The 24,134-nt window shown below is 36.6% G+C and overlaps 2 long non-coding RNA genes across 7 annotated transcripts; both read left to right on the top strand.

The window, feature by feature from the left end:
- Positions 1-444: 444 nt before the first annotated feature.
- LOC110865723 lies at positions 445-1,590 on the top strand. The gene is made up of 3 exons (XR_002550893.2): positions 445-559; positions 771-825; positions 1,205-1,590. It is a non-coding gene; the product is annotated as an uncharacterized LOC110865723 (long non-coding RNA).
- A 17,585-nt stretch (positions 1,591-19,175) lies between these two features.
- LOC110865724 lies at positions 19,176-21,932 on the top strand. 6 transcript variants are annotated; one of them, XR_002550897.2, is made up of 6 exons: positions 19,180-19,343; positions 19,429-19,536; positions 19,835-20,733; positions 20,874-21,166; positions 21,473-21,602; positions 21,699-21,932. It is a non-coding gene; the product is annotated as an uncharacterized LOC110865724 (long non-coding RNA). The 6 variants fall into 6 exon arrangements; XR_002550896.2 differs by having other exon boundaries at positions 19,180-19,536; positions 19,835-20,549; positions 20,641-20,733; XR_004861562.1 differs by having other exon boundaries at positions 19,176-19,536; positions 21,238-21,602.
- The last annotated feature ends 2,202 nt before the right edge of the window (positions 21,933-24,134 follow it).

Raw genomic sequence — 24,134 nt, 5'->3', positions numbered from 1 at the left:
TTCGGGTTCTCTTTTGCTAGAACTGCAGGTTCTAGACTTTAAGTATGTTTATAAAATAGAGAAGGAAAAACAAACTCATTTATTAATTATGTATCTTGTAAAAAAATGTTTGGAGGATTCAAAGAAGCGGGTCCTTTTAAGCATATTGCTTAGTATCAGGCTCCACACGCATTAAGTTTTGTTATAAAATATTTGGCCAAATTGGTACTCACTTGAGTGGAATCATTCTTCAAATACATTGTATATACCAATAACTGTTTTAATACCAACGTAATCAACATCACTTGAAAAAAAAATGGTGTTTGATAATCATGACTTCATGAGCTTTTCTATGTATAAATGTATTTTTTTTTTTTGATAAATTCAATATTAATAATAATAATAATATATTAATGGTTGTAATCCATGTTCCCTAGAAAACTCTAGAAATATCTATATTAATAATAAATATACTTTTTTGTTATAAACAAAAGAAAAGGGCTAGTCATGCCGATACACAGATACCAAAGAAATCTCTAGAGATAAACACCATTGTTCAAATTCAAAAACCAGATTTTCGGTAATTTCTTTTATTAGATATCGAAAAAGAGGATGTACGGTTTGGTTACCGATTCATTCATTCTTATTCATTTTCAATCAATTCTTTTATTTTCAAGAATCAAAATTTCCTTTTCTCCTTCTTATCTCAAAATCTTTCGTTTGCAAATTTAACATAAAAGTAAATATATTTAATTATTTTTTTAACACTTATTATTTAATTTTTTTTATAGATCATATTTGTCGATGCCCTTCTGTTGCGTTGACTGTGCCGAGACGAGCATTCAGGTCAGTTTTTTTTTTCGTCCTTGATTTTACTTTATTTTTCAAGCGATGGCTAAAAAATGTTGCTGTGAGTACAAAGAAAAGAAAAGTCCTAGTTTTGTCTAAGATCCGCATAAAAAAAACCTTTGGGCATCCTAAAAACTAGATCCAAAACAGGTTCTTTTATCCCAAAATAATAGATCTAAAAACCAACTTGAAAATCGTTCTAAAAATGTGTGTATTTTTTTTTGTTAATGAAAAGAATACCATATTTGAAGCGAAAAAAAAAACCTTTTCTAGTTACCACTTGGAAAATTTGGAAATTTTGTACATCCTTTTTTTTTAATTATATATGCAGATGTTTCAAAAATTGAAAGTTATGTATCTTCCTTTTGATATGCAGATATATACACACACTATGTGAACGATGATAACACATACAGATGCAGCAAATATGAGAGATTGTAATGATGTGTACCTGGTGTGATGAACAGAAAATGTTGTGAATATCAAAGCAACGAATCGGTAATGTTGTCAGGGATATGAAACACCGATTCCTTGTGGTTGATTGCAGATTATCGGCCAAATCCCAGTGAAGAGTCTAGTCGTGCTGATAACGTGATAAGAAACTAATGTGACTAATGTGGAAATTGTATTGAATCTTGAATATTTGTTCCCATACTAAATTATAGATCTCTACATACATCTCTATAACAATTGGTGAAACCGACATATAGATTGTAACCGTCAAATAGTTATTAGGGAATGTTAATGGCCAAACAGTTATTATATAACTGCCAAAAGAGTTAATAGGGGATGTATATCTGGTTTTCTAACTATATATATATATATATATATATATATATATATATATATATATATATATATATATATATATATATATATATATATATATATATATATATATTGGAGGGTTCAAATGAGAAGAAATTTTTTGTAAGAATAAAAAAGAAGTTTTAACCAATAAGAATGCTTCATTTTACTTCATTTAATTTTTGTATTTAATATTAGTGTAAGGGCATATTGGTAAACTTAGATAGATCATTAATTGGTAGTCTTCCTCATAAATAACTAACTACATTAAATTTGTAACTTATTTTCAAAAAAGTATATTTTTTCAAAGAAGAAAAAAATTAAATTATAGTGTAGGATAAATTACGAGGTGTGTAGGATGGTTTACGAGCTATGTAGGATAAATTTCAATATTTGTAGGATAAATTTCAAAACGTGTAGGGTGAATTTTGATGTGTGTATGCAAAATTTTTAGTGTGGAGGATGATAGTCTTTATGACTAATTAATTAATCAAAGATAATAATAAATGAGATGAGAGAAAAACTATCTAACGTTTTACAATTATACCCTTTGTTCTTTTTCTTCTCAATTTAATTTTCTTCTCAAATGAACCTCCCCCTATATATATATAGGGGATGGATCATGAGAAAACTAGTTTAAATGAGAAAACCAAAAAACTAACTAAAAAAACCTAAAAAAATACCAATTTTTTTTTTTACAATTTTTTAAAGAAAAATCGCTACTTTTTATGTATGGAAAAAAATTTTCAAAAAAATAAAAAAAAAATTTTGTTGTACTGCACATGTGCACTAATACGGAAAGCCTAAACCACTTAACCCACCCCCCACCGACACCCCCCAAAAACCTAAAACCCCCCCCCCCACCCCCACCCCCCAAAAACCTAAATTCACCCTCCCACCGGTCACACCCCGATTTCCACGTGTCTCACCGGTGGGCCCGGTGGGGGATTACCGTGACGTAGTTGGCAACAATATAGTCAAACCACACAATATATGAATGCACAGCGGAAGCATAAAGATAATTATATTTCAACCATTGTTTGTAATATCCAATGTATTACTCATAGTCGAAAAGTATCCACAGGGGATCAAATAAAAATATAACTTTTGTTCAACAGACGAAGGCATCTTCAACTTGCGAGACTCTTTATGGTGCTAAGGAGAATATCCAGCCAATTACGCATAGTACCTGCATTTAGTCTTTTTGGGAAAATACGTCAGTTTACACTGGTAAATACATTCAACCGACACTTTTGAAAAATGTTTATTAAAATTGATTTGAATGCACACGGCACAAACTCTTTTATAACTTGGGAGAATTATTTAAATATATAATTTTGTGAACGAATTACATGTTCCTTATGCGTTCAGTAGCCCGGATCAAGTCCGGGTTAAAGATCAATAGACACACCACAGCGATCTATTTATGCACTGACGAGTGTACGCCTACACTCCGCGCTTAGGTCGTGGCCATTTCGTAAAATGATGCCAGGGATATCCGGGACATGGTCATTAACCCCCCAAAGGATTTTAAGTAACAAGACTGTTTAAACGAGCCGATCAAATTTATTCAATTACCCACTCAACGGTGGAGAATTTGATGCCCGATCAAGCGGTATACTATATACCGTAACCCAAGCCCGTATAATGGAAAATAAGTTAAGAGTATTTACCTTTGCAAGTATTAATCCTTAATCAAAATAAATTTGCAGATAGCTTTTACTGGTCTCCTAATCTGGAACGAAGGTTTAAATTAACCTATTAGAATCCTAACGGGTCTTTAATTTAGCCGTAGCTTAGACCGGTCAGTTTCAACGGATAGTTACGGTTTAATCGCGTGAAAGGAGAAACCCGGGAATGGAATGTGATTTTGACCCAACAAGTTTGAAGACTTGTTTTATATGGGTATAATAATCATATTCTGGATTTTGGGGTCAAAACAACATGGTTTTACCCGTTTCGGCTTGTTTATGTAAACTAGTTACATAAGCCGAACCGTGCGCGCAAAAGGCGTAACGGGTAACCGTAAGAGTCCTACACTGTTTTCCTAAGTCAATATGCTTTAAAGAGGTCATGGTATCAGTAGGATACCTTCCATAATGCCCGTAACGAGTTTAAGTTCATATTATGCCCCGTAGGGGTATTTCGGTCTTTTTAAAGATTATAAAAGAGGTTTCTGAGTTCTACAGGAAATCTGAGTTTCCCGAACAGTTTATAAAGTCTAAAATACTTTATTTAATATTTAAAATCAGTAGCAACTGGAATCGGGTCAAAAGACCTTGTAGAACTCAAGTTATGGCCGAAAAGGGTATATTCGGTATTTACCGAACCGATGCCATAACCGCAGGTTATGAGCAGGTTAAAAATAATTAAAAATCTTTAAAAATCCCAAAATATTATTCTACATCAGTGTGTAAAAGGTTTGGTGTCGAAATCTGGGTTGAGATAGGCGTTATGCTAATCGCGCTATTAAATTACTAAAGTTTCCGTAATTTGCGCTATTTAGCATAACTCCTATTCTGGACCTCGGATTGACGTGAAATTTTAGGGACATGCTTAGAAATCAGTAACCAAGGTTATGGTTCTTTCACATGTCCGAAATTCTCGTTTTAAATTAAAAAGGGCGTTACGGTCAACTTTTTAAGCATTTAACGGAAATGTGTAAAAGACTCGGACAAACAATGAACCGGTCACAGAGGGTTATACCATCATGTAACCTGGTCCTAAAAGAGTCCTAAGGCATATCTAAATCATACTTTAACGGGTCAGAATTGAAGTCAATGCAAAAGTCAAAGCTTTGCGACTTTCGGCTCCGAACCGGGTCAAAACAGTAAATGGTCGGATCAAACAAGCTTAGACTAGTTAATATACTTATCATCATGTTTTATGAGTGTTTAAACAGGTTACATATCATCTACATTACCGATTATGCAAGAAATCGCAAAATAGCATTTTTGTTGACTTTTTCTAAGCACGTTTGACTCGACATATGGACTAGTTAGAGTGGGAATCAGAGGGTGCCCTTTTAGGGGTTTAAAGCCCACATGATTACCAACATATAACTATCTTCGATTCGACAAACCACTGGACCATTTGTGATTTATCGCAAAGTCAATCGTTAATTACGACAGATTGACTTTTAAGCTAAACTATGCATAAACTAAGCCACAAAAGGGTAGACACACTTACAGAAGCTTGGTGCACGATTAGGGATGATAGAAGAATGGTTTAGAGCTCCAGAGATGGAGTAGAATGCAGATTTGAGGTGTGTTTCATTTGTGCACAATGCATTGGCTTTTATAGTGAAAAACTTAGCTCAAGATCATTACAACTCAACCTACAAGGGTTCATGGATGATCAGCAGGTGTCCTAAGGTGCTAGGGGACATGTAGAGGGCGTCCGTACTTCAATTAATGCTCAAATGATCGTTCACAAGCTCAAACATTGAATCTGTCCAAAGTTTCCGCATCTGGGACTCGTACGCGGCCCGTATTAGGATTCACGCAACTCACACGCGGGCCGCCTGGATCCTAATGTCAGAAAACGAATCAGCAGTTGGCTCGCGGCCCGCATTAAATCACCCATAACCTTAACGCGGCCCGCATTAGACCTGATTTCCAAGATTTTCAAATCTTTTGTAATGATTAACCTGACCTTTCGGTTTCGAAGGGGTAACTTTGCGATTTGGCCCTCGATTATTTACCATTAAGGGCCTCGTGACCTTTACTCGCATTGTTAAGTCCCTGGTTAGTTTAATTACTATCCGAAAAGCCTTAACTTTTATTGTTGACGCTTTTGACCCCTCTCATACGAATTTGATCATAACTTTCTCGTTTTAAAACGGAACTTCGCGAAATTTATATCGTATATTCTACTGAGCGTATTTTACTGTTACAAAGCCTCGAGTTCGTCAAAGGGTTACTCAGAGGTATAAATTAAACATGTTGACACAATTAACCCTGTAGCTTGTAATCTCTCACTTTCTCCCGCGTTTCGCTCCGTACGATCCATGATTTATTCGTTTGAAGGTACGAGCATCATTTAGGGTTACTATACAGTATATTTACCCTTCGTTGACATTTATAACCCTCGAATTTACATACTTTCAAGGTTTGTCAACTTTAGTCCTTTATTTAATAGTTAATGCCACGTGTAAACTCATGACACGTGTCAACACATTATTGGACACAAAATTTCGAGGTGTTACATCCTCACCCCCTTAAAATAAATCTCGACCCAAGATTTACTGAAATAAATAAGGGTATTTCTCTTTCATCGTGGATTCAACCTCACATGTGAATTCGGGACCTCTACGGGCATCCCATTTGACCTTAACAATAGGTACATGCTTCCTTCGAAGCTTCTTTACTTGTCGATCTTCAATCGACAAAGGTTTTTCCACAATTTTAAGCTCTCATCTATATGCACATCTGTATGGGGTATTACCAGTGATTCGTCAGCAAAGCACTTTTTCAGATTGCAGATGTGGAACACATTGTGAATTCCATTGAGCTCCTCTGGCAAGTTTAACTTGTAGGCAACTGTCACGACACGTTCGATAACCTCGAAAGGTCCTATGTATCTCGGGCTTAGTTTGCCTTTCTTACCGAAACGCATCACCCCCTTCCAGTGTGATACCTTTAGCAACACTTTTTCACCTACTTCGAAGTGAAAATCTTTACGCTTTGGATCTGCGTAACTTTTCTGCCTATGTCGGGCAGCTTTGAGACGGTCTCGAATCTGGACAATCTTGTCCGTCGTTTCGAAGACTATCTCTGGTCCTGATAATTGGACATCTCCAACTTCCGCCCAACAAACAGGCGATCTACACTTTCTACCGTATAATGCCTCAAAGGGCGCATCCTTAATGCTGGTATTGTAGCTATTGTTGTAGGAGAATTCGATTAGTGGTAGGTTCTTATCCCAACTACCACCCAAATCGATAGCACATGCACGTAGCATGTCTTCCAACATTTGAATAGTACGCTCACTCTGACCGTCTATCTGAGGATGGTAAGCCGTACTAAAATTCAAACGTGTGCCCAAAGATTGCTAGAAGCTTTTCCAGAAATGAGACGTGTATCTAGTATCTCTGTCGGAGATAATAGACACAGGTATGCCATGTAAGGCTACAATCTTATCAACGTATAACTGGGCTAACATGTCGGAGCTATAAGTCTCCTTGATGGGTAAGAAATGAGCTGACTTGGTCAGTCTATCAACTATAACCCATATTGTGTCATTTCCTTTCCTCGTCTTGGGTAACTTGGTAATAAAATCCATAGTTACACATTCCCACTTCCATTCGGGAAGTTCAGGCTGTTGTAGCAAGCCTGATGGCTTTTGATGCTCAGCTTTGACTTGCGCACAAGTCAAGCATTTGGCTACATAAGCGGCTACAGACTTTTTCAAGCCTATCCACCAATAATTTGCCTTTAGATCCTGATACATCTTATCAGCTCCCGGGTGAACAGAATATTTGGAACTATGGGCTTCCTGGAGGATAACATCTCGTAGTCCTCCATAAATCGGAACCCATATTCGTCCATTTAATCGTAAAATTCCGTCCTTGCTAAGAGTTAACTACTCCTCGGTTACTCCTAAATTTTCTTTAGGATAGTTAGCTTCCAACACAGCTTCTCGCTGTGCAGCTAACAACCTTTTAATCAAATTATTCTTCACTTCAATGCTTTTGGCATTGATTCGGATGGGTTTCACCCTTTCCTTTCTACTCAGGGCATCAGCGACTACATTCGCCTTGCCGGGATGATATCTGATTTCACAATCATAATCATTTAAAGTCTCCATCCAACAGCGTTGCCTCATGTTTAATTCCTTCTGATTAAACAGATGTTGAAAGCTCTTATGACCCGAGTAGATTACAAACTTGGTACCATACAGATAATGCCTCCACAGTTTTAGTGCGAACACAACGGCACCCAGCTCCAGGTCATGGGTGGTGTAATTCTTCTCGTGCACCTTTAACTGTCTCGAAGCATAGGCAATAACCTTGCCTTTCTGCATGAGCACACATCCCATGCCAGTGTGTGATGTGTCGCAGTAAACTACGAACTCTTCGGTACCTTCAGGTAATGTCAGCACAGGAGCGTTGCTCAACTTTTGCTTCAGAATATCAAAGGACTCTTGCTGCTTAGGGCCCCAAACGAACTTCACTTTCTTCTTGGTCAAGGAAGTTAAGGGCGCAGCAATCCTTGAAAAATTTTCAATGAATCGCCTGTAATATCCTGCTAACCCCAGGAACTACGAATCTCTGTAGGCGTCTTTGGCTCTTGCCAATTCATGACAGCTTCAACTTTAGCAGGATCCACTTGGATACCACGCTCGCTGACAACATGTCCTAAGAATTGGACTTCTCGAAGCCAGAATTCGCACTTAGAGAATTTGGCATAGAGTTTCTCGTGATGTAGGAGTTTGAGAATACAACGAAGGTGTTTCTCATGGTCAGCTCGGTTCTTAGAGTAGATAAGAATGTCGTCGATGAAAACGATGACGAATTTGTCTAAGTACGGCTTGCAGACGCGATTCATGAGATCCATGAACACCGCCGGTGCATTAGTGAGCCCAAAAGGCATCACTAGGAACTCGTAGTGACCGTAACGAGTCCTAAATTCGGTTTTATGTACGTCCTCATCTCTGACTTTCAGTTGATGGTAGCCTGACCTCAAATCAATCTTCGAGAAATAACTTGCCCCTTGTAACTGATCGAACAAATCGTCGATCCTCGGCAAGGGATATCTATTCTTTACCGTGACTTTATTAAGCTCGCGATAATCGATGCACAGACGCATCGATCCATCCTTCTTCTTGACAAACAGAACTGGCGCTCCCCAAGGAGACGAACTAGGTTTGATGAAACCTTTAGCTAGCAGTTCATCCAGTTGGGTCCTTAGTTCCTTCATTTCGGTTGGTGCTAACCTGTAAGGTGCTCTAGCAATAGGTGCTGCTCTAGGGATGATATCGATCCTGAATTCCACTTGCCTACTTGGTGGTAAACCAGGTAGATCTTCAAGGAAAACTTTTGGATATTCCGAAATGACGGGAATGTCTTCTATCTTCGGTTTTGGCTCTTCAATAATCACCTGTGCCATGTAGATGACATAACCCTTCTTTAGACATTTTGAAGCCTTGAGCATAGTCACTTGCTCAGGAAATCCGTACTGGGTATCTCCCCGAATGGTAAGCGATTCACCAGACGGAGTCTTTATCACCACTTGCTTTCTGTTGCAGACGATTTGGGCCTGGTTGTGAGATAACCAGTCCATACCCAATACTAGGTCAAAACCGGCCAATTTAAAGGGAAGTAGAGATAGAGGAAAAGAGTGGTTCTGAATGGATATCACACATCCATCTAACACAGTGGAGACGGTTTCTATGGTGCCATCTGCTAGCTCTACCTCGTAATTTACATTTAAGGTTTTGACAGGCATATTCAGCAATTTGCAAAATTTATGATCTACGAAAGACTTATCAGCGCCCGAATCAAAAAGTACTCTTGCAAAGATATCATTTACGAGGAAAGTACCTGTGATCACGTTATAGTCTAGCACTGCTTCTTTCGCCTCCATCCTGAAGACTCTTGCATTGGTCTTCTTGGCCTCTTCAGGCTTCTTGGCATTATTAGGGCAGTTGGTTCGAATGTGCCCCTTCTCGTTGCAACTGTAGCAAGTTGCATCCTTTATCTTTTTGCAATCCACGGTCTTGTGGTCCTTGGATTTGCATAACCCGCAAGCATACGACTTCGACTGAGTCTGCGAGTTTGATTCGAGTCTACACTTTCCAAAGTGATGTCTCTTGCAATTCTTGCACTTGGGCTTCTCACCAGACTGTTGCCCATCCTTCCTTGACTCCGACCCTCTCTTGTTATCACCGTTTCCACGGTGCTTCTTGCCCGACCTCCGTGAAGTATCATCTTCACGCTTTCTCTTCTCAGCTTCTTTGTTCCTCAGCGATCTTTGTCGGACCGCATCCAGAGTGAGGGACAAAGAAATGTCAGCTACAGATCTAAAGGTCGCTGGCCGAGAGGCCTTTACGCTTGCCTTTATTTCGGGGGCTAAACCACCGATAAAACGAGCGATTCTCTTTGGCTCCGGGGTTACCAGATACGGAACCAATCGGGACATCGTGTTGAAGCTCGTGAGGTAAGCTTGACAGTCAAGGTTCGTCATAACCAACGATAGAAAGTCGGTCTCGATCTTTACATAAGCCGAACCGTGCGCGCAAAAGGCGTAACGGGTAACCGTAAGAGTCTTACACTGTTTTCCTAAGTCAATATGCTTTAAAGAGGTCGTGGTATCAGTAGGATACCTTCCATAATGCCCGTAATGAGTTTAAGTTCATATTATGCCCCGTAGGGGTATTTCGGTATTTTTAAAGATTATAAAAGAGGTTTCTGAGTTCTACAGGAAATCTGAGTTTCTCGAACAGTTTATAAAGTCTAAAATACTTTATTTAATATTTAAAATCAGTAGCAACTGGAATCGGGTCAAAAGACCTTGTAGAACTCAAGTTATGGCCGAAAAGGGTATATTCGGTATTTACCGAACCGATGCCATAACCGCAGGTTATGAGCAGGTTAAAAATAATTAAAAATCTTAAAAAATCCCAAAATATTATTCTACCTCAGTGTGTAAAATGTTTGGTGTCGAAATCTGGGTTGAGATAGGCGTTATGCTAATCGCGCTATTAAATTACTAAAGTTTCCGTAATTTGCGCTATTTAGCATAACTCCTATTTTGGACCTCGGATTGACGTGAAATTTTAGGGATATGCTTAGAAATCAGTAACCAAGGTTATGGTTCTTTCACATGTCCGAAATTCTCGTTTTAAATTAAAAAGGGCGTTACGGTCAACTTTTTAAGCATTTAACGGAAATGTGTAAAAGACTCGGACAAACAATGAACCGGTCACAGAGGGTTATACCATCATGTAACCTGGTCCTAAAAGAGTCCTAAGGCATATCTAAATCATACTTTAACGGGTCAGAATTGAAGTCAATGCAAAAGTCAAAGCTTTGCGACTTTCGGCTCCGAACCGGGTCAAAACAGTAAATGGTCGGATCAAACAAGCTTAGATTAGTTAATATACTTATCATCATGTTTTATGAGTGTTTAAACAGGTTACATATCATCGACATTACCGATTATGCAAGAAATCGCAAAATAGCATTTCTGTTGACTTTTTCTAAGCACGTTTGACTCGACATATGGACTAGTTAGAGTGGGAATCAGAGGGTGCCCTTTTAGGGGTTTAAAGCCCACATGATTACCAACATATAACTATCTTCGATTCGACAAACCACTGGACCATTTGTGATTTATCGCAAAGTCAATCGTTAATTACGACGGATTGACTTTTAAGCTAAACTATGCATAAACTAAGCCACAAAAGGGTAGACACACTTACAGAAGCTTGGTGCACGATTAGGGATGATAGAAGAATGGTTTAGAGCTCCAGAGATGGACTAGAATGCAGATTTGAGGTGTGTTTCATTTGTGCACAATGCATTAGCTTTTATAGTGAAAAACATAGCTCAAGATCATTACAACTCAACCTACAAGGGTTCATGGATGATCAGCAGGTGTCCTAAGGTGCTAGGGGACATGTAGAGGGCGTCCGCACTTCAATTAATGCTCAGATGATCGTTCACAAGCTCAAACATTGAATCTGTCCAAAGTTTCCGCATCTGGGACTCGTACGCGGCCCGCATTAGGATTCACGCAACTCACACGCGGGCCGCCTGGATCCTAATGTCAGAAAACGAATCAGCAGTTGGCTTGCGGCCCGCATTAAATCACCCATAACCTTAACGCGGCCCGCATTAGACCTGATTTCCAAGATTTTCAAATCTTTTGTAATGATTAACCTGACCTTTCGGTTTCGAAGGGGTAACTTTGCGATTTGGCCCTCGATTATTTACCGTTAAGAGCCTCGTGACCTTTACTCGCATTGTTAAGTCCCTGGTTAGTTTAATTACTATCCGAAAAGCCTTAACTTTTATTGTTGACGCTTTTGACCCCTCTCATACGAATTTGATCATAACTTTCTCGTTTTAAAACGGAACTTCGCGAAATTTATATCGTATATTCTAGTGAGCGTATTTTACTGTTACAAAGCCTCGGGTTCGTCAAAGGGTCACTCAGAGGTATAAATTAAACATGTTGACACAATTAACCCCTGTAGCTTGTAATCTCTCACTTTCTCCCGCGTTTCGCTCCGTACGATCCATGATTTATTCGTTTGAAGGTACGAACATCATTTAGGGTTACTATACAGTATATTTACCCTTCGTTGACATTTATAACCCTCGAATTTACATACTTTCAAGGTTTGTCAACTTTAGTCCTTTATTTAATAGTTAATGCCACGTGTCAACACATTATTGGATACAAAATTTCGAGGTGTTACACCACCAAAGCCTAACACCCCCACCCCCCAAAAACCTAAAACTAAACCCTAAACATAAACCCGAAAAAAACCTAAACCCCCCCCCCAAAACCTAAACCCCCACCCCACCCCCCCCCCAAAAAAAACCTAACCCCCCCCCCCCACACACACCCAAAAACCTAATCCTAATCCTAAACCTCCAAAAAAACTAACTCTAAAAGCTAAACTAGACTCAAAAAGCTAATTTTAAGCATGTAATGGAATTGTAGTACATGTTATATTGCACATGTGCACTACTATAATAATAGTGTTGAAAACAAGACGACACCATAAATCTTTTTTTATGTCATAAAAAATATGCTCGAATATACTTGAATAAAAGATAAGAAAATTTGTGATCTTATGGTGCCATTTTTGTTTTAAAATGATAACGTATGGAGAAATGAGAAATGTTTGAAAAGTTATATATTTTTTTTTCCAATTTTACTCCTCCTTCATTAAAAGTCCCCCCTCCTTCATTAAAAGTCTCCCTCTCCCTCCTTTTTAGTGGATTTTAGTTAGTTTTCTAGTTTTCTCATTTATATCTAGTTTTCTCATGATCCTCTCCCTATATATATATATATATATAATTATAAAACAGTGATAGTTATTAATAGTAATGGTAGTGTGGTTTCTTGGTAAGAACACAATTTGTTTATTGTGGAAGGTTGGGATCGAATCCCACTAGTAACCATTTTTTAATCACCTCTTACATTTTTTTTTGGCAAGCTGCTAAGGAGTACAGAACAAGTGAACTACCAACAGAAAGCCTAAAGAAATAAACAAGGACCACAAACAAAAGGAATAAAACAAATTAGCCAAATCCAACCTTGTAAAATTACTCCAGTTATCCTTATCCTGATTCTAACAATAATAAACTAAAAGATTATGTCCACATTTACAAAAGTATTATTTAAGTCGAAGTGTTAAAAAAGGGCCTCGGATTATCGATTCGCTTCGAGCCTCCAAAATTCTTGGACCGGCCCTGTTTTACTCTTATTTATCTTAAGAGGTGGTTGAAGAGTAGCATCTTCAATGTTAATCCTTGTTACCCGGTCTGAATAGATCCAGGGAGGAAGAATACGGTTCCTTATCCATCTACATCAAATAGATAAATACCATTTCACTTCAAATGTTGTAATTCTATACAACCTATGAATGCTTTTTTCAAGTAATGTTTGTTTCATATGGTTGGTTTAAACAAAGCCATCAATAGTAGACTAATGTTGTAGGGAATTCGTGGTGTGGTGTGAATACTTTGTCTTAAAGCCCAAACATTATGGAGTAAATTTTTGGGCCCCAATTCATTAATTGACATTTTTTGCAACTTGGAATGCCATTTTGCAACATGTTTGATTTATAGCTGTTCATATTCTATCCCATTTGTTGAAATGGGAGTGCCGATAATGAAGATTTGTCGACTAAGAGTGTCATCGATGGTTACAACAGCAACGGCAACAATCATAGAATTTAGGTTGTATAATTATAGTTTTTTTAACTGTAAGTGTTGCATAACTATAGTTAACACATCAATTTTACACCCCGTAGGTTTAAAATATTTAAAAATAAGGAAAATTCTTTTATCTTCTAATAGATTATTAACTAACTAGTGGTTTACCATGCGCGCGCGTTGCGGCGCGCTAAACCAAATCGTTCTATAAGAATGACAAAACATGTCAAATAACAAAAAGTAACTCAAACTAAAACGTCAAGTATTTTCGGTACCGGTTCGGCACCGGTATTCACCGATTTTTACCCTCAAATACAACCCCCGCCCAAGGGGCCACGCCGAAACCCAAGCCCACCTGGGGTGGTGACTTGGGCGTTTGTACCCAACCCACGACACAACCCCCTGCCCCATACCCCATATTCTAATATTTCCTAGATCTTTTTTTTAAACACATAGCTGTTGGCCAACAGCTAGCCTAAACGGCTACTTGTCTTGGCCAATGAGATCCCGCAATGTCATCTTGATAGCCCCGCTCAACGCCCGGGCTGAAACCCCTGCCCAAGGGGCCACGCCGAAACCCAACCCACCCGGGGTGGTGAATTGGGCATTTGTACCCAACCCACGCCCCAACCCCTGCCCCATACCCCATACCCCATATTCTAATATTTCCTAAATCTTTTTTTAAACACATAGCTGTTGGCAAACGGCTAGCCCACTTGTCTTGGCCAATGAGATCCAACCATGTCATTTTGATAGCCCCGCCCAACGCCCGGGCTGAAACCCCCGCCCAAGGGGCCACGCCGAAACCCAAGCTCACCCAGGGTGGTGACTTGGGCGTTTGTACCCAACCCACGACACAACCCCCGCCCCATACCAGATATTCTAATATTTCATAGATTTTTTTAAACACATAGTCGTTGGCAAACGGCTAGCTCAAACGGCTACTTGTCTTGGCCAATGAGATCACGCCATGTCATCTTGATAGCCCCGCCCAACGCCCGGGCTGAAACCCCCGCCTAAGGGGCCATGCCGAAACCCAAGCCCACCCGAGGTGGTGACTTGGGCGTTTATACCCAACCCACGTCACAACCCCGCCCCATACCCCATATTATGATCACTGTTCATTCTGAATGAGATCACGCCATGTCATCTTGATAGCCCCGCCCAACGCCCGGGCTGAAACCCCCGCCTAAGGGGCCATGCCGAAACCCAAGCCCACCCGAGGTGGTGACTTGGGCGTTTATACCCAACCCACGTCACAACCCCGCCCCATACCCCATATTATGATCACTGTTCATTCTGTTTGAATTTTATTAGTATATAATATAATTATATATACCTCAAGCACGTTTGGTATAATTTACTCCTTTTCAAAATAGTTAGAAAGCTAACCTGTTCTTTTCCAAGTATTTTTATGGCAAATTGAAAAATAATAATTTCATCTTTCTGAAATTGGACGATAATAATCCCAAGTCAATTATTAGCCAATAATAATCCGACCTCGTCCAATTTTTTTATAAAATAGTCTGCCGTTAAAATAAGATTAACGAAGTTAAGTGTTTTTCCAAATTACAAATCGATGTTTTAGGGCTTTTGATCAGAACGAGGATACGAGTCGATTGATGTAAAACTTACCTCGAAATACTGCCCCCAACCCACGAAAACGGTGCTTCAATTCGGGTGTTTAACTTCCAATTAACAAAATTCAAGCAATTTCGAACACAATTTCGAGGTAAGTTTTACATCAATCGACTCATATGCTCGTTCTGATCAAAAGCCCTAAAACATCGGTTTGTAATTGGGAAAAACATTTAACTCCGTTAAGTTATTTTAACGGCAGACTATTTTACAAAAAAAATTGGACGAGTTCGGATTATTATTGACTAATAACTGACTTGAGATTATTATTGGCCAATTTTAGAAAAATGAGATTATTATTTTCCAATTTACCTATTTTTATTCACCTTAAGTAGTATTTTCGAAATTACAAGAAAATTTTGAGTTACACTGATTATTGATATATATTTATTGTATTTTGCTTTCACACACAAAAGAAGATGCATTTTTTCAAAAACGTGTGTAAAAGATAGTTTAACATAACTACGTTATCTTTTACTTGATATTTCTGATATATATATACTAGGTTAGAATCCCGTGTAATACACGGGTTTAATAAATGTAATCTTATATATTAAATAATAAAAAATATATCTTTAAAAATCTCGTTTATTTTACGGGTTAAATAAATGTAATTTTATATACCAAATAATAAAACAATATATCTTTAAAAATCAAGTTTATTATATAGTTGAATAAATGTAGTTTTATATATTAAATAATAAAAAAATTATATCTTTTAGAACCTCGTGTATTGTATGAGTTAAGTAAATTTAATTTTATATATTAAATAAGGGATTTTTACATATTTCCCCCTCCTAATCCTCCTTATTACGTATTTCCCCAACCTATAAAATCAATTACATATTTCCCAATTTTTTTTGAGAAATTACCCAATTACCCTCAAATAACTCCTGCCTGTATATCCTATTCGGATCATCAACTCATCCAAGCCCTAGACGACGTTCATCTTCTTCATCAAGTATGTTCAAAACATCTTCTTCATCTATTTTTTTCCGAAACATCTTCTTCATCGATTGTCCCTGTTTACAACACTGGTTCATCAGACTGGTTCGATCCTGTTTACAACACTGGAATATATTTGAGGATGCTGTTAGAATCGTTCAGTTAGAATCGTGTGTGGACTATTAGAATCGTTCAGTTTTGAGGATGCTGTTAGAATCGTTCGTAAGTACAGATTAAAAACAGGCCTAAATTTCAATTTTTTTCCGAAATCATTCAATTAGAATCGTGTGTGGACTGTTAATGATGGTGTTATTTGCGTAGTGGACTGTTAATGGTGGTGTTTAATTATACAACTCAATTGGTGGTATTCAATCATCTTCGTAATGCTTCGATTTATGTCTGATATTACTCAACTAGGTGTTCAATCGTTCTTAATGCTTGAGCTGGAGAAAGATCGTAACATGCAAGAGCGTTGTCGTTACAGAAGTCACTCGAGCGGGTTTCGTCTGAACGACAATGGTTGATCCAGGAAGGCTTCGAGTACGTGGTAAATAGACTGCACCGAAGTCAGGAATATCTTGGACCGTGGGGGTTGTGCAATCAAACTTTTGGAACTCTGGGGCTCACTACGGGCTTGAACAATGTTATGAAAGTTGCAAAGATGGTGTGGCTTTGAAGGATGCCTCCCTATACAACTCGGGGGCCCATGAGAGGTTTCTTAAGGCGGTGCATGAGCTGGAACACACACGATTCCCATACGTTGTAACCCTGTCACAGTGTGCTGAGCGTTCGCTCAATGAATTAAGAGCACAAGAGCCATAGGGTTGGAAAAAGATGTAGATGAAGCTGCAGTTGGTGGTGGTAGTAGTGGTGGTGATCAGTAGTTTGCATAGGGTATTGTTTATGGTCCAAGTGACAATATCATCATGGGCCAGCTTTTGTTATGCTACTTTTGACCTTTCAGGTCAAACATGAACTACAAATATTAATATAAGCATGAACTACAATACTAATCTGCTATGCACAAATGAATTTGATGAATTGTTATTTACAAATGCTTATCCCTTTTTGTTCAAAAGATTAAGTAAGATATGCACACTCACTGACTCACAGACTAATATAAACATATTATAACCACAATCTCAAGCTATTTGCCTATTGTGATTCATACTGCGCGTCAACAAGTAAAAGGGGACGAGGAAAGAGTACAAAAAATACGTAAAAGTAGAAGAATTGGGGTTTCAACGGAATTTATGTTTTTATTAAGAACGGAATTTATGTTTTTTGAACGGAATCTATTATGAACGGCATTTATGTTTTTATTATGAGTATTATGGTTTTGTGTGTGTTGTTTGACAAGAGTAACAAGTAGAAAAATTAGGGTGATACTACATAATCTGGGTAAATATGTAATTGATTTTATATATTATAATGGGGAAATATGTAAATATTCAATAAATAGTTCATTAAGGGTAAAATAGTCATAAATAAGAGTCATTTAAATGAAAATGGGAAATATGTAATATATATATGAGTTAGGGAGGGGAAATATGTAATTGATTTTATGGTTTGGGGAAATATGTAATACGGAGGCTTAAGAATGGGAAATATGTAAAAATCCCATTAAATAATGAAAGAGGTTACATTTTTAAGAACCTCATGTATTGTATATTTTTGTTTTATGTTTCGTACTAAATTTTGCAAATTACCACGAAGCAACGTACATGTGTGATTCAACGTTTTTACGTTTTGTTCATAATTTTGCGAGTTAATACGGCGCAACGTCTATGTGTTGTTCAGTGTTTTTACGTCTATTTTTCTCATTTGACAGGTTTGTCGTAACGCATGAGTCCTAGATCGATTTAGTTATTTTTTAAATGTTCTAAATTTTGGTTATTTCATCGCTTTAACACACCACAACTTCAGCGTTGATAATCGCTGACAGTTGTGTCGAATTGGTGCTATTTGACATGCTTTTACGTCTGCGTCACAACGTGGGATGCTTAATTGTAGTTATTAAAAAGCAAACACTATTTGTATTATTAATTGCTTGGTGAAACATTAAGACGTTATTAATTTATGTTGCATGAACCAAATGGGCTGACATGGGCCGATTACATGTAAGATATGCAATAAGCCACAATAAAATACGAAAATCTTTTTAAATAATCGAAACTTGTTAAATTTTATTTTATAATTATCTTTTAATTAATATTGATTATCTATACTATATTATAATGCATGAGGCAAGGGCATTTTAAGATACCCAAAAAATAAGAACTCCCCCCCCCCTCTTTATTTATAGAAAGACCTCTAAAATAAGGGTAGTTTGGTCTTTTAAACACTAGTTAATTTTTAGCCCCTAAACTTATTACACTTAAATCCCTAAGGTTTTAACAAAATTATAGATAATTAGTTAGAATTCACCCCTCCATAACAAACTTATAATTTTTTTACGTATTCTTGACATATCTTATAAACTATAATGTTTAAAAAAATCCAAAGATAGCATGACGACCTACACATTTTTATCGACGTTTCGATAGTTGTATTGTTCAATTTCAACGCACGGATTAAAAGGTATAAGTTGATGATGCTTTCTGTACAAGTAATTAAAGAAGAATACTAATACTATTGTTGAATAACTAATTGAACAACTTTTTAATACTTTAGACAAATATCAACAATAATTCCTAATTTAAAAGGTGAGAAAATTTCATCTATACCTATAGTATGCATATTCGAAACATTAAAGCTAAATCCTTTACAAGTATGTACCTGGTCAATTGGCTCCTTGTTTTTAATTTTAAAATTTGAAATTTACAAGTGATTTAAGAAAATAACAACAAATAATCTTTTTCGTACATCTATCTATACTATATTATAATGCATGAGGAAGGGGCAATTTAAGATACCTAGAAAAAATAACAATTTTTTTTAATTTCAATGGATAATGTACAACTTAAAATAACGGTAAATTAGACTTTTAAAAATTAATTACATTTTAACTCCTTATCTTAATTACGTTTTTAACTCCCCCAACTCTAACAACCAACGCACTTAAGCTGGTTACATGAGCGGGACTTCTCAAATTTTAAATTTCATCTTCAGTCGTTCTCTCTCTATATTCATATCTAGGGGATTACATAAAATAGAAGAAAGGATCTAGATGAAACCCTAAAGTCTTCTGCTCGTTCTCTCTCTAAGTTCACTAGCTACAACAAATCGATAGGTGATTTGTAAATCGATAACTTGTTTTGATTTGTGTTGCCGCAGATTAAAATGGTTAAAGTGGCAGTCTTCTTGTTTGCTGTCAGCGTTGGTTGTTTACGGTGGTTTTGGCAAAGCTCCGGCGGTGGTTTATATACATGGTGGTCACCGGAATTTAACCTTCCTTCTGTTTAAAGATTTTGAAGATTACAGAGGTATGTCTTGCTTTTGTAAGAACCCTAATGACAGAATACATTTAATTTATTTGATGAATCTGTTATCGATCTTCAAATCCTGAATTTTTTGTTACCAGATTTTGTTTGCCTGTAGTTCTAGGGCTTGGAAGGGCGTTTATTGTTCCTCTTAAAAGCTATACTTATGTGGTTATGTTAGTTTTGTTGTTGTTGTTGTTATTATTATTATTATTATTATTATTATTGTTATTATTATTATTCAGTGATGATAATTAAAAAATAAAATTTGATCAATGATATGATATGTTATGAATTGCAGATTTTTACGTTTTGGTTCAGAGCTCTGTAGGTTCTGTTGGGATCCACTCCACTGGAGTTGATATGTGGTTTGTATTTCGAAATCTACCTCTCTTAGCTTTTGTTATTGTTTATAATTTGTGTGTTAATGTATATAATCTATATGGAGTTTTTATTGTTTCGCCTAAAGTGTGTGAATCATTTCAATATTTAATATGTTTGACATTTAAAGATTAGGATGTTCATATTTGTTTTTTGTTTTCTTTCTAAAATGAAGCCAAAATATGACAAAGATGATCACAAATAGTTGATCTATAACACAATGACTAGAGCTGACATATTTAAAGGGGAATTGCACTCTAGGCCATCTCCAACTCCAATGGTTCCAAGTCTCAACCATCTCCAACTCGAATAGAGAAGAGGAAAGGCAAATTTTGACTTTTGGAAGTCAAATGAGTGGGTCTCTTTAATGAGAAAACTCATGGAACTTGCTTGATTTTAACAAAAAGAAATGACTTTTGCAGTTTAATTATTTATGCATGTGCAATTTAACTATATTAGAGCTACATGAGTCAAGATTTTTGGGTCAATTTTGAATTTGGAAAGCAACAAGGTTGAGTTCCAAATAACTGAATTTATTGAAATTGTCAAATTTGTGATGATTTATGGAGAGGGTTCCCAGTTTGCTTGAAGTATGTCTTGGCATTAGTTTCACAACTGATAATGAGCCATTTAAGGTCAAATATCCCGCCTTTTTTGTTTTTTGTTTTTTTTTATCTTTTATATGAACACAAAGTTTACTATTAAGAAGCTATACACAAAATACAGAGGGGAATGGGAATGGTCACTGAGAAAATTGTCAACTTATTGAAGAATGAAAATATGTTTGAATCACAAGGAGGCTTGCTTTTTCTTTCTTAGGTATAAACATTTTATTTATACAATAATACAATTTTTAACCTTATTGTTATATTTAATTACTGATTTGGTGATCATTGGATTTGGATTATGACATTTTTGATAAAGTTGATGAATTTAATGGGTTTTAAAGTTGATTACAGATTGTTTGAGTGATGGTTGGTGCAAGTTGAGAATGAGTACGGATCTATAGGAAAGGCGTATGGAGGTGCGGCTACAACTACATGACTTAGGCTGCAAACATGGCGGTTAAATTGGACACCCCATTCGTAATGTGCAAGCAAGATAGTACTCACAACCAAATGTTCCATTTTTTGCTCTACACATTTGCAGAGAATTTGAAATCATCCACGGGATGAGACGAGACGAGAAAACAGTGGGTTAGCATACCTTCTTTTCTTGGCGAATAGAGAGTTTTCGATTATCTGTTGAAAAGGTATATCTTCTTTCTAATTTTGATTCTGAGACTAAAAGTGGGTCTAAAATCTGAATTTTGATCTTTTTTAGCCAAATACTTTGAGCTTGACATGTGGCATTATATTGATTAGAGCTTGATGAAATGCGAAGCGAAGAAGGATACTTAAGTTATATCCACTATTGCATATAGCACTATAGATGCAAAGAGAAACATGATTGGGGGATTTGAGAATCTATCAACTTTCCTGTTGTCTGTTTGTTAGGATTTTTAGATTTTAAGTTAGTTTACTTTAATATGGTGCTAAAATAAGGTATTGTGTTTTAGGTAAAAGCTGGCGTGGAAACTCAAGTTGATTTCGTTAAGTCACTTGCTTTTGAAGCCTGTGTTGCTTTCTTTACAGACATACAAGATTGCGGCCTTTGTGAACTGGCTACACGGAGAACTCTCCTTCTTGGTATGCCTTACATAGTTATTATATATAAAATGTTTTATGTTACAATTTAGTAAATAAAATAAAATAAAATTGAGCTATCTTGTGATGTTTGGAAAGGTTGATGAGAGGGCAGTATTGAAGCACTTTGAAGCACTTTGACTTGCCAGAAGGGAAAGCAGGTGCACTAAGAAAAGCAAGCTTTGAATATCAAGACCTGAACTATGTATCCAAACACGTAACTTTGTTGATGATTCAAATCACTCCTATGAATATGCTTTAAAGAATGTACAAGTTGCTGTATGTATCCAAACACTTGATATTTAGTTTTAAATATCTTTTTTATGATCGTTATAATCATTAACATGAATTATAAAAACAATTAACAATTAATGGCACTTTGGGTGATTCTCAACTTGATTAACCCGTTCAACATGTTTGACCCGTCTCATTTAGTTATGATATAAATTTGGCTATTTTGCTTATTATTTAGTCTCTTAACATATTGTTAACATATTAACAAATAATCTCTTTAATATCGCTTAATACAAGGAGAGAGTGGTATGCAATGCTGGTTAACATGTCATGTCTTCGTTAACGCACCATATGTTAAGGTACACCCAAGGCCTAAGTAATCCATATAGAGTTGCTTATTTTTCCTTATTTTTGTGTTACTTTATTGCATCCGTGTTTTCTTGAGTAACTTGATAATTTAAATGTTAAATATGTTACATACGAGAAATGTGTAACAGTAATAACATATATATCCACCACAATGATGCTATTAACCTAAGACCTTTAAAAAAACATAATAAACTTTTGTGAAAATATTATACGAAAACTACTAGAAATAAGTAGAGCAATGCAAAGTGTCGCTCCTGCTGCATCGCGCGGGCACCCCACTAGTAACTAAAAAATAGATGGCTCCAATGAATGACATGTGTCCCTTTATTGTTTTCTTTTAAGATTAGATTGTTAATAATTAAAAGCCTCGTTTATAGTAATTTAAGATTAGATGAAGTAAGTACTATATTTTTAAAGTTGCATGTAACATCAAAACCTTGACCGCTGAAAACGAATAACTTCGTTAAGAAAACTAGTTATAAAAACCGTCGTTGCGTTGCGGCGAACTTGTTTGTTATTTAGTCTGTGTTTGAAATCACTACGAGCGCGTTGCACACGGAATCGCTGAGAAAAATAACAAGAAAATATAGAAAAAAACACTAAATAATAACTGAAAGAAAATCAACTAAAAAAGTTGTATGGTAATGATGTTGTTCGGTAGAAACCCGTAGTCAGAGATGAGCAAATAGTAGTGGATACGGGTACCGAATTTTCTGAACCGAAAGATCCTAAGTACCAGTTCGGTACTGACGTTTGGCATTCCTGGTACCGGTTCGCTACCGTGGTTTTTACCTTCATATACCGATACTGTAACCGGTATTTTCGGTACCAATACCGATTCGGTATCAGTTGGCACCGAGCTCATCCCTACCCCTGAAACTAAAAAAAAAGTTGTATGATATCATTGTTGTTCGTACGGTATACGTGATCAGGGATGACCAAATGGTACTGGGTAGTAGTACCAAATTTCTTGAACTAAAAGATTATCGAACTCAATCCGGTACCGACTTTTGGCGTTTTATGTACTAGGTTGGCGCTGTTTTTTACGTTCATGTACCGATAACGAACCGGTTTTTCCGATATAAGTACTGGTTAACACAAAGCATATCAAAATAAAAAAGTAAAGAAGATAACAATTGTTATAATGTTAAAATAATAAAACTATAAAGAATTTACTATTCATTGCCTTCATTTATTAATATATAGGAGAATGTTAAAATAATAAAACTATAAAAAACTGTATATAATATTTTATTACATTATAATTTACTGTTCATTGCCTTCATTTATTATTAATATATTAACTAGATGGAACCCTTGCCGCGATGCGGCCGGGGCACTTACAAATTACGAACGTATAAAATGCTAGATGGAAGCCTCCGCGTTGCGGTGGAGAATGTTAAATAACATTAAACATTAACCATGTAAAACCTATGACATTGCAAAACTTCAAAAACATCAATCAAGTTGAATTACACAAACAAATAGACACGTTTCATAAGGAAAGCAACATTACATCATACAATGTTGATTTATGGTGATAATCTATATTCTTCGCTCCATGCCGATTCAAACACGATCCACTGAAAATCCTATCACCTGTGAGCACCTTTGTTAGTGCATTTATGTCTATCGCCTCTGTGAATACGTCGTAGCTGAAATGAGAAGAAATTATAGTGTTATAGTGTTATATTTAGTAAAAAGGCAAGGTGGCAATATTGTAATTAATGAGAAGTCTCATTAAACCCCTTGGTCTATAAATAGGAGAGTAGTGTCTTAATTTAAGAACTTTTGCCATTTGGAGATTTGAAGAGTTTATGAGCTAGAGAGAGAAAGTAGAGAGAGAAAGGCAAAAGGTGATTCGAGGTAGGGTTGTAAACGAACCGAACGTTCATCGAACAGTTCATGAACCATTTGGCGGGAAGTTCGTTT

The sequence above is a fragment of the Helianthus annuus genome, chromosome 6 (genome assembly GCF_002127325.2).
Source record: "Helianthus annuus cultivar XRQ/B chromosome 6, HanXRQr2.0-SUNRISE, whole genome shotgun sequence".
Taxonomy (NCBI): Eukaryota; Viridiplantae; Streptophyta; class Magnoliopsida; order Asterales; family Asteraceae; genus Helianthus; species Helianthus annuus.
Note: the sequence above shows the minus strand (reverse complement) of the source record. Positions and strands in the feature narration are given on the sequence as shown.